The following is a 12,819-nucleotide window of genomic DNA, read 5'->3' on the forward strand; positions in this document are numbered from 1 at the left end:
CAGAGGAGCAAACTTGCGTCTCTGTGGCTGGCACGTTGGCGTGGGGATTAAAATCCAGGGCATTGTGTACAATTGAAGTATTCAGGCCCTGCTTACAAATGAGAGGACTGACATCAGAGTTCAAGACAGACAGACCCTTCACAGGGAAACAGGCTGAAAGAAGAATCAGACAAGCATCTGAATAATCTGAATAGCTTTGTTTATAATTGGATGTTCAGCAGCTTTGCTTCACATTGGCATCTCATTAGATGGGTGCACATGCAAAAATGAAATACAGCAGCAGCAGAAAAGTTAAAGGATTATACTGTTAAATAAAACATTGTGCTTTATTTAATGGCAAGTTGGTAAGTAAATGCATCTCCGGGTGTGCATGTGGGCGTATGTGCGCATGCAAGTGTGAGTTTGAAGCAATTCAAATGGTAAAATGAAATCTCATGTGACCAAAGAGAAAGGAGAGAGCAGAAGTTTTACGAAATCTTACACATGGCAGACAGAGAGTCCAAGATATGCAGAACATAGTAACGCCTTCACTGTGATGTTCAGGTCCAACCATACTGACCAGTGACACCAGACCAGCTGGCAGGATTAAAGCAGCTTAAAAATTGAATTTTAAGAAAGTGCTGCCTTCGGGCACACTGTGACTGTTACATTTACTAGGAAATATAATAGAAAATTGACTCAAACATACAATAAAAACTGCTCTAAACTTAATCCATCACCTAATTATTATGAGCCACACATCAAGTCAGGCTAGGGCTTATAGTACATGTTCAATTTAATGCCAACAATGCAGTACTGATTACCTACGATACCTAAACATTCATCCAACCATTTCAGAAAATGCTTAATTTAATTCCATCAAAGCAGGATATTATAACCAACTTGGGATGGGATGCTCGAGTGTAAGTCAAGTTAAGTAAAGTCACTTTTTTTTGTATAATACTGTTCATAGACTACTGGCTCAGAGCACTCTTAAGACGTTTAAAGCTAAAATAAAAAACATGTATTTTACAAATTACATGATATACACAAACAAATTCAGATTAAGATAAGCATATAGTATAAGAGAGCATTTCAAACTGATTATCGAAAACAGATCCAGTCCATTAGTACTATAGTTTAGATGTGGCCAGAGCTGAAGTAGTTACTCAAATAAAGTAATCCATTACAAATAACTAATCACTTCTCTTTAACTGTAACAGGATTACTTTACACTTCCTCAAAAAGTAATCACATTACTAACCGCTTTACTTTTACATTAATCTTTAAACCCATATAAATGTATCAAGTGGAAAGAACAAGAATGACTCCTAAATGTTCTCTCTGCACTTTCATTAAGAAGAAATAACTAATGAGTGTGAACATCAATTTAGGAGTTAAACCATTAAACAACCTGGCTTACATTAACTTCTTCTTCTTTCAGCTGCTCCTGTTAGGCGTTGCCACAGCGCATCATTTTCTTCCATATCATCCTGTTTTCTGCATCTTGCTCTGTTACACCCATCACCTGCATGTCCTCTCTCACCACATCCATAAACCTCCTCTTAGGCCTTCCTCTTTTCCTCTTCCATGGCAGCTCTATCCTTAACATTCTTCTCCCAATATACTCAACATCTCTCCTCTGCACATGTCCAAACCAACACAATCCCGCCTCTCTGACTTTGTTTCCTAACCTTCCAACTTGCGCTGACCCTCTAATGTACTAATTTCTAATCCTGTCCATCCTCGTCACACCCAATGCAAATCTTAGCATCTTTAACTCTGCCACCTCCAGCTCTGTCTCCTGCTTTCTGGTCAGTGCCACCATCTTCAACCCATATAACATAGCTGGTCTCACTACCGTCCTGTAGACCGTCCCTTTCACTCTTGCTGATACCCGTCTGTCACAAATTACTCCTGACACTCTTCTCCACCCATTCCACCCTGCCTGCACTCTCTTTTTTTACCTCTCTTCCACAATCCCTGTTACTCTGTACTGTTGATCCCAAGTATTTAAACTCATCCACCTTCGCCAACTCTACTCCCTGCGTCCTCACCATTCCACTGACCTCCCTCTCATTTACACACATGTATTCTGTCTTGTTCCTACTGACCTTCATTCCTAGCCTCTCCAGAGCATATCTCCACCTCTCCGGGGTCTCCCCGACCTGCTCCCTACTATCGCTACAGATCACAATGTCATCAGCAAACACTATAGTCAATGGGGACTCCCGTCTAATCTCGTCTGTCAACCTGTCCATCACCATTGCAAATATGAAAGGACTCAGAGTTGATCCCTGATGTAATCCCACCTCCACCTTGAATACATCTGTCACTCCTACCGCAGACCTCACCACAGTCACACTTCCCTCGTACATATCCTGTATGACTCTTACGTACTTCTCTGCCACTCCCAACTTCCTGTGCAATTTCAAACATTTGAACTAGCAAGTAGATACCATTAGTTTACAAAAGAAATTATTACAAAAAATTAAATTCTAACATGTATGAATAAAACGGATGAAACATTTGAAAACTTGCAAACATGTAGTTAGTAAATGGTAAAATTATCGCAAGTGTAGGGTCTGGCACATGACAGCTCTTATTGACCAGGTAGAGACAACAACCTGTAGTGTTTATTGTGTAAAACCATAATAAGCTTGTGACAGTCCTGCCAATCAAAAATAAAGCATTCACATTTTATAATGAAATATTTTACATTCACTAACTATTTAACGTAAAGATTTTGTTTCTTTACCTGTGCCTTTTTTTTTTTTCAAAGGAGTTTTAAAGAGATGCAACAAACAATTGAAGCGCAAGTTGTAATATACTGTTACATTTGATGACAAATGATGCTTATGGGATTTTCATTTGATTGGATATAGAAAGACATTTTGCCCCAGTAAATGTAATTCATTTTGAGCTCTTTGATCAACACGATATACATCACTGTAAACAAAAATATTAACATAGTGTAACACATGCGCATCAGAGGACCTCCTCACAGGCTCAGTTGAGGTATGTAACAGCCTGCCCAGACGAGAGGGAGCACTGCTGCTAACACTGTCATCTCCTTCTTTCTCCACAGTGTTGAGAAGCTAGTCAGTGAGGGCAGCTGACCCTACCCTTTCTGTTCCAGCTGCCATAGAAACACCATCTTCCCAGAAGGAGGTGTCATTACTGGCTCGAGTGACTCCGCTAGCAGTATGACTTGGCTATCCAGCCCAATAACCTTATAATTTTGCCTAACTCATCCCATATAATGGGAAGTTGCCAAAGGGTGTTTTCTTTTGTTTTGCTTTTCTTTGTCTCCAGACAATAAATGGGATGATCTGCTTGGCACTCTAAACTTTCTCTGACTATTGGAGCTGTCATTCCTGCCCCCGGCTGCAATAGCTATAATATGTTTAATTATAAAAGTTCTCAGACACACAACACAGTTCGCTCCTTCTTCCTTGAAATACAATTAAATTTCCTCTATTAGCCATATTTTTTCAATGTGTTGTAAATCTGGAAATTTGTTATGTTTCAAAGTAAAACTTGAAATCTTGATTTCTTAACAAAGACAAAATCAAAGTTAGCATAATTTCAGAGTACAAACTAGAATGTTGCAGAATAACAGACAACTCCAGTACGGATGTGACAGAGATGTGGAATTCAACTCTATGTCTGCGTAAAAGTAGTGTACAAGTGCAGTGCGAATGAGGCAGGAAATGCCAACTGGGTAACCACACACACACCTCTTTGAAGGCTATATGAAATGGAATGCCTGCCCTCCAAATTATTTACAATATTTACACTTTATTTACTAATAAACATATGTTTAGTCCAAGTAAAGAAATTCTAGTTATGTCAGTAACTGTTATGTGATTAGAAGAACATAAACACATTACACTACTTTGTTACTAGGAAATGTAATTATATTACAGTAATGTGTACTGTACTCCTAATTCTGAATTATGACCTGTTGATAACATAGGAAAGAGAAACAAAAACTCCATTCAGCAGTGTTCTTGAAGACAATACACCTCTGGGGGTGGAATATGGCTTGTTATAATAGAAAGACATAGACAAAGTCAGACACAGACACAGTCCTGACCCCCTATATCACATGGGCATTCTATGATATTATATTAATTTGGGATGGCCAATCTAAAAAGAATACTAAATCAGTTTACCCTTGGATTCCATAGCCCCCAGTATCTCTACTGTCTTTCTCATGGACAGGATATTAATGGCTTGGTAGTACAGCAAGGACTCCAAGCGCCACAACAGAATACCCAGAAGAAAAGAAGAATAGAGAAGGGTCAATAACAGTTCATAATTATTGTCAGGCTTTTATTTTTGTGCAGGTGACTAACAAACAAAGATGATTAAGAACAGAGGTGCAATAACAATAGTAGCTAATCAGGGTAGCCCAATTAAAGCAGTGCCTGGATTTGCAAGCTGAAGCTGATGGTGAATCTCTTACACAAGCAAGCCGATCATTTCGCAGCTTTGTGCCCTGTACAGCTGAAAGCTCAGCCTTCCATAGTTATTTTATTAATCCTTGGAATCCTTAGCAGACCATCATTTTGAGATTGCAATGCAGGCTCTAGTTTGAATGCTGTCTAAATTCAGTTAAGTAAGTACAGCTTTGGCCTTTTAAAGCTTTATATCTAAGAAGGAGGATTTTGAAATCACTCCTAAACTTAATTGAAATCCAGCATAAAGACTTAAGAACAGGAAGTATGTGTTTGTGCTTCTTAGTTCAAGTAATCATTCTTGCATTTGTATTTTGAATTAGCTGAAAGAGTGAGGGTGTATGACTGTACTTTTCAATTGTTGGTCCCTGCCTTGTATCTAATGCTGACAGAATATGCATGGTCTCTCAGTAACCCAGAATCAGGAACTAAATTTAATGTAACTTGAAACAGGAGTGACATGATGGTGAATCACAGGTTGGGAATTGTTGTTCAATTCCAGGTTGGTCACTAGCTCAGGGAAATGTGCTTGTTCTTTCTGTGTTCATTGGGGTTTCCATCCACATCACAAAAATGTGCATGTTGGGTTACATGAAGTCTAAAAATATCTAACTGTGGATGTGTGCTTCAGTGTGTCCTGTGGTGGCTGCTTCATGCCAGCTGCTGAAATAGAAAGCTCTAACTCCAGGCAAAGCAGTAAACAATAAGATGGATTAACAAAATGGACAGGATAAAAGGATTGCATGACTGTTTCATTTTTATATTCAAGTTTGTTGTTTCATGGTGTTACAAAGAAACCCAGCAATTGGCATGAATGTACTAAACTATTATTGAACTCTGCCACACACACTATTATCTGTCCCGTTCCTGGCCTCAGTTCTCTGCCCACATTTATGTTCTTCTCATCGGTTAATTTCTAGATATTTACTGTAGACATACAACTCCTGAAAGACTGAAAATGCTAATTTATTTTGAGCTTTACATTCTATGATTTTTTGGATTGGGTGACACAGTAGAGGAGTGATGACACTGCTGCCTCACAACAAGGAGGCCGGGGTTTGCATCCCAGGCCCTCCCTGTGTGGAGTTTGCATGTTCGTCCAGTTCCCAGAATGAATTTTATCAGGGTGCTGCATTTTCCTTCCACAGGCCAAAGATGTGAAAGATGGGTGGATTGGCAATGCTAAACTGAGCCTAGAATTTGTGGGTTAACCCTGTCATGGACTGGTGCCCTGTCTAGGGTTTCTTTCTGCCTTGTGCCCTATGCTTCCTAGGATAGGCTCCAGCTTGTCTTTTAGGTTAGTCTTAGGCTCTCCATCACTGTGTACTAAACACAGCAAGTTCAGATAATGGCTAATGTCTAATTTTGTAATTTACTGTATGGTGATTGAAGTTAATTGAGTTAAAATTGTTTCTGTGTGTGGTTAAGTCATTCTGGCCGTTCAAGCGCATTTAGGCAAACTATTTCTTTTTAATTATTTTGATGACAGCAACCTTTAAAGTTATTTGGCAAAATATTTTCTGACCAAATGCTTCAATTTTTAAAACAGTCCAGACCAAGGAGTCATTTTAATGTAATCAAGAAAATGAAAAGCCTTAAGTATGAGGTATCCCTTTACCACAGAATGAATGAACAATTGGAGTAATGAGTCTTAAACTGATTTGTGTTTCTTGCACATGGTTGACAGAAATTTTGAAGCACAATGAAAAATTGCCTCAAACACAGAGGAAACTAACTGGGAATGAAAATTTAAACTGATACACAAAACAGCTCAATTTCTTAATTTATTCCTTTGTTCTTTTTCTATTTTCACTAAGTTCTTTTTATCTTAAAATAAAAGCACTGAGTCCATCCAGACATCTGTTTTGTAACCTGCTCAACTTAGTGCATATCTCAGCATCGTTCACAACAAGGCTTGGACAAAATGCTCACATCAACACACTCATTCACACTGGATGAATTTAACTGTCAAACATCAGGGAAAAGGTAAAACTTAAAATAAGTAGGGTCTAGGACGGGAGAGGCATCTGTTTGCAGAGCCATAGCACCACACCTCACTGCAGGTCTAGACCAGTAGTTTCTGTATGGACATTTAGAATCGGAATGTTAGTTACTTGGAGCATTTATTGTGTACTATGTAAACTTACACATTGTAGACAAGTGATAGATTAAATTTAAAAACAGTGCTTCTCCTACACCTCTGCTTGGTATCCTCACATATCTCTGTTGCCCTACATGTACTCTCAGCGCTTCTCTTTCCTTGGTATCCTTATGTTTTGCTGCCTCTCTTGTCTGACATTTCAATCACATTCCCGTAAACCCTGCTTCTCAGACTCTGTCAATTTGATGTACCTTGCTCACCTCCTGTCTGCTTTTTGACTACCACCAATGACAGACAGACCCCCATTACTGAGTTGGATCTAACTGCAGCCCACAATACTTATAACCAGAGTCACATAACACCCTCAATGTCAAGTCCCAAAACACCCTTTTCATGTCAGTCTCAATAACATGTTTATGTCATTTGGTTTACTCGACAGTCATCATTATTTGAATCAGATAACCCTCCCTCAACCCCGATCTTTTCAATAGTGTGATTGTGAGCATTATGTGATGTTATGGGCATTATGTGACTCACATCATAGTTATTGTGGGCTGCATTTACACTGTTGCCATTACTTACTGTGAAAAACATCACTCCTATTCTTGTGAATACTTTTCGTCCTTGAAGGCAACGCAAGTTGCACCTCGTTAGTACTTAGAGACTTAATAGTGTTTAGTAAGTGTATTAGCTTTGTTGTCCTTTAAATGCTCCATTTTAACTCCTTTTTTGCAAAAATAAAAAGTCATAATCAGGAAGAGAACTGTGCTTGCCTAAAATATTGTGTCATCATCCCTACCACTGAACAACTACAGCCAAACTGATCAATCAGATTGCTCAGAGGGCCCAGACACACACACACACACACACAAACACTTCTCTCTTTCTCTCTCTATCTCACACACACACAATAGTGTTTTATCATATAGTAGATTAATGGTGTGTTGAATACACTTCAAATATTTTGATTTTGTGCTTTATTTTTGATTTTTGATGGTAGGAATTTTTTGAAAATTTAAACAATTTAACTGTGAGTCTTATTTTAGGTCTACCTGTCATATTACAATATTGATATCAGTTTTCATTATTCATGTTAGTATTTTTAAAAATCATTGAGTTGTATGAAAAGATTTTTTAGAATGCATTTTAAAAAATGGTATATAGTAGAATAAATGCAACTAAACTACCAGAAATTAAATATTTTGAAAACAGTTGGGAACAGTATAGAATTTATGCTGAGTGATCAGAGGACGTCTTACAAATTTTGGAAGATTCCATCATCCCAATTTATTCTAATGTAATATTGTGTTTTTACAAGTAATTAACTAAACAGATTACTCAATTAAATTGAAACAGTCCCCAATCCCCGGGCTAACCGCTGCGCCACTGTAACACCCTGATCATAACAAATATTTGAACTATTGTACAGTAATGCCACTTTAAATTAATTTTAGAATATTATAAATTGAGAAGCTTTCAATCGTACTTTACGTTTTGGGACATTCAGTGTTAAGCTGTAAACAACTATGCGCTGCACATCTCAATCGAAACCGTCATGTGCACGATACCTTAACACGTTTAATGCGAATCTCAACATGCTTCTCTCCCGGGAGCTGAACTTTGGAAGCAGGACGGGACTCTGCAGCGTCACTTAGTAAACAGCGCGATGAATCAGAGCTGCAGGGCTCGAGAGTCGCGCGCCTAAAGGTTAGACGCGCCTGACGTCACAAAGAGCGTGAATCACACGCTCGCGCTGTCTTAGTCAGCTTGGCGAAACAGGGGGCATTGCTAATGCACTTCAAAGTATTGGAAAACTATTGAATTTTGCGCGCACGTGATTGTACATATTCAATTCGTTTTGTTTTTCTAAACAGGCTGTTTGACTCCACACTCTTGAAGATCCGGGACTTGATCCACCACAAAAAAAGAGGTGACGCTTGTTGACAAACACAGTAGGTGAGCTGTAATTTCTTTGCACTTCAGGTTGCTGGGTGTGCCGTAAATCTGAACTCACTGTCGACGCCCAGCATTTGGCAAACAGAAGGTTATTTAAAACCACAAAGCCTACAGCGTTTGAAAAAGACACTAAAATTAGGTTCTAGTCGCTCACCGCAGCACAAGCAAGGACTCGTGTCTTACTCGTGTGAACTTCTGACACAAGCTTTCTGTTGGGAGTTCTGGAAGGACTCGGAGTCACAGTTACAGCCCCATCCGATAGATCCTCGTGTACAGTCAGAAGCCTTGCCAGGGCATTCATTTATTGTATAGCAAAAATAAGGATCTGTCATCCGAGTGTCTCAGTTGGCTCAGGAATATTACAAGGTGTTTGCATACAAATTGATTGATGAAGCAAATGGAATACAATAGGCAACATTTTCATTGCTGTTTTACATCATTTACAGGCTTATTTTAATTTGGGTTTTACCCACAACAAATTCCAGGCCAGTTCATCCAGTTATAAAACTAGAATACATGCCACTAGAATATTAGTGGCTCAGTATTTTTTGTATCACTTTTATACTGAGACAACTTAAGTGTACTGTAAATTGCCTACAATGTCTATTCAACATAGAGATAACTTTTATTTCTGTAGTTTCTGCATCTCAAGGCATTTCACATTTACCTTAATGTTACAACAGGAAGGGCAGCATATTCCCAGAAATTTAACATAACATTCTCAATTCCACTTAATGTAATTAATGGCCATGGGGGTTTAAAGCCAATTATGGTAGCACTGTGCAAAAAGGCAGGAAATGGCCCAGGTCAGGGTACCAGTTTGTCGCAGAGGCCATTCATGCACACACCCACACCAATAAATTGTCAAAATGGAACCTCTCATTAACCTTCCACACATAGATGTAGAGGATAAACAGAGTTCGTGTTTAACACACAAGCAGACACAAGGAAACTGCTTTTCAGTTGGTACTATATATTTTGTTCAACTAAACTGGATTGGAATAAGTGGGTTTGAGAATGTTATGTTATAATTTGAGTGCCACAAATTGTGGTTTTAAGACCAGCTTTGTAGCTGATATTCTTCTGTGGCAGACTAAACAACTAATAACAAAAATGCCAAAACTACATTGGGATTGGCATTTATACAAAATAAATCACAATTTCACATTTTATTGCTGCCAAAGAATTATATAAAAATAAAACAAATATACTATATACACACAGTGGTATTTGTTAAGCAATGTGCATACATTTTTATGTACTGTGTCTGTGTGCGTATATAATATATATATATATATATATATATATATATATATATATATATATATATATAATGTGTATATATATATATATATATATATATATATATATACTGTAATATATATATATATATATATATATACACACACACATACACACATTTATACATATACAACACTATAGATACAGTAGATATGTATGCATATATATATATATATATATGTATGCATATATATATATATATATATATATATATATATATATATATAGGGCAGCACGGTGGCGCAGTGGGTAGCGCTGCTGCCTTGCAGTTGGGTGATCTGGGGACCTGGGTTCGCTTCCCAGGTCCTCCCTGCGTGGAGTTTGCATGTTCTCCCCGTGTCTGCGTGGGTTTCCTCCGGGCGCTCCGGTTTCCTCCCACAGTCCAAAGACATGCAGGTTAGGTGGATTGGCGATTCTAAATTGGCCCTAGTGTGTGCTTGGTGTGTTGGTGTGTTTGTGTGTGTCCTGCGGTGGGTTGGCACCCTGCCCAGGATTGTTTCCTGCCTTGTGCCCTGTGTTGGCTGGGATTGGCTCCAGCAGACCCCCGTGACCCTGTGTTTGGATTCAGCGGGTTGGATAATGGATGGATGGATATATATATATATATAACATCTATCCGTGGAAGTGTGTTTGTCTGTCCGGCACGGAAGTGAGAGGAAACAGAAAACTCGCTTAGCTGCTAATAACACAAGTGGGACAAGCACGTCAGCAAAATGAAACCTCCGAAGAAAAACAAAGTCGCTTAGCCACTAACATCGGCAAAACGGTATCCCTTTAACATTTCCTCCTGCTACTAATGCACAAGAGGTACAATCATGTCGGCAAAACGAAACCTCCTAGGAGAGAGATGCCCAGAGTAGTTCCTTTCAATTTTTTTTTCAGATGATTTCAACAGTTTCTAGGACTTACATAGCTCGTATATATACGTATATGTCCGTGTGTGTGTATGCATGCATACTGTATAAGAACCTCCCATAAACAACACACAAAACTAAAATGCATATTGTTATATCAGTTTGTGTCTACGCAGATGCATGTATATATACACACACATACTCATTCAGATATTGTTTATTAGTATCGGAGTTAAGGGCTAAATCTGTTGTGCAATGACATAGCCACCCTGTGGTGATGATGAGTGACTGAAACTTTAACTTTGAACTCAACAGGCTAAGTTACTATTTTTGCTGCATGTTACATGATTAGCAGAACTGACATGTGGCAGTGGTGCTGTAATATAAAACTCTTACTTTATTAATGCACATAACCCGAGACTACACATTAGCACTGGGCATGAGGTGACAGCCAGCCCTGAATGGGATACTGGTTTGTCTCAGGGTATGCTTATGCACACCTGTACACTCTTAAACCAGACCAGCATGAAGTTGTCAGTCAACATGAACTGCATGCTTTTGGGATATGGGAGGAATCCACAGTACCTGGTAAAAAGCCAGATGGATACAAGGAGAACATGCTGGTTTCTTGCCAAAACCAGGGACCAATCTCAGGCTAAGACAAAGTACATGCATTTAATGAGTAGTCTGGTATACTTTATGACACGTTTGTGCAAAACCAATCCAAAAATCCATAGTGAATGTTTTAAAACAACACCCAAGACAACAGTGCTTTAATTAAAGTCTTGTTTTAGTTACTTTGTATCTTGGCAGTAGCTACATATGTTCACAGTGTCCAGGGATTGTTCCTGCTTTGTGCCCTCTGCTTGCTTAGATAGGCCCCAGCTTCCTTGCATCTCTGCTAAGGATACAGTAGGTTTAGAAAATGGATGGAGAGATATGTTTACAGTGTCAGCATTTTGCAGTGAAATCTAGTCATTCATCCATTTATGTCAAATTACTTAACAGCATTGAAGTGTGAGAGGAAACTAGGCTATCTGATAAAAAAAATCCACACAGAACAAAGGGGGAACATGTATGCTCTATGAAAAAAAAGTATTATAGCTAAGAATTGACCTGGGGTCCAAGCACTGTGAGGCAGCAACAAAACCTACTGTGCCATTCTTGTCAGCCTGAAAGACACTATGATTTTCTAGAAGCAGCCGCTGTCATTTTACAAAAGATTAGAGTTAACAAAAAGTCAGCAATAGCACCTGCTTAGTACATTTTGTATAAGAAAGATTGATGAAGGAAGCAGTATGAAACTTAACTTGCTGCATCATTTGAGAAAGCTGGCTCCCAAATATAAAAAGCTAGATTCCCATGGTTAATTAACACAAATGTTTCCTGAAAACAACAGAGAAATTACTTCATCAAACACTGAAGATAATGAGATAAAACAATTTGTGAAGAAATTACAGAAATCTGAGCAGTAAACCGGAATATACACATATGTCCGTGTGTGTATGCATGCATACTGTATAAGAACCTCCCATAAACAACACACAAAACTAAAATGCATATTGTTAAAAAAGTAGATGCTAAAATTACAAAAAACGTAGTTCTGTGTAATTTATGTAATGTAAATTGAGGTGTATTAAATCCTTACCGTTTTATAGCGCTCTCCCTGTTGTGGAGCCCTGAGGCCAGAGTGAAGTGCCATCCTCAGCTCTTGGAAAAACTCAACCAAAGTGCTGCTGAGTGCAGGGATTTTACCCCGGCACGTGGGCTTTTGGCAGATAAGTCAGGCCATACTTGCTTCCACACTCTTGGAATTCTTTTTACATTAGGAAGAGTTCTTTTTCACTCACACCAGCGCCCAGCAAGGCAGCTTAGCCCACCCTGACTCACAGCTCATCCCCTCCTGGCCTTTTCAAAGACAATTTCATTCTCCCCTCCCCTTCTGAGGCACACAAAAGTTCAAGCCTAGACAATGTAAACAGGGTTAAAACGTCTAAAAGGCTGCAAACCCCTGACAAGCAAATACAAAATCCTGTTGGGTTACTGCCTTGCCAAAGTTTACTGCTTTGTTAAAATCAACACCTGCTAAGCAGAACTCAAGCCAAGTTTCCTAATTGAATGCAATTGAAGTAATCCAAAAGCATCAAAATGTTACACAAACAAA

General features: G+C 38.7%; 1 protein-coding gene across 5 annotated transcripts in view; it reads right to left on the reverse strand.

Moving 5' to 3' along the window:
* Positions 1-12,819, reverse strand: part of nav2a (neuron navigator 2a) — a 327,423-nt gene that overhangs the window by 247,874 nt on the left and 66,730 nt on the right. The window lies entirely within an intron of this gene.

The sequence above is a fragment of the Erpetoichthys calabaricus genome, chromosome 2 (assembly GCF_900747795.2).
Source record: "Erpetoichthys calabaricus chromosome 2, fErpCal1.3, whole genome shotgun sequence".
In the NCBI taxonomy this organism is placed as follows: domain Eukaryota; kingdom Metazoa; phylum Chordata; class Cladistia; order Polypteriformes; family Polypteridae; genus Erpetoichthys; species Erpetoichthys calabaricus.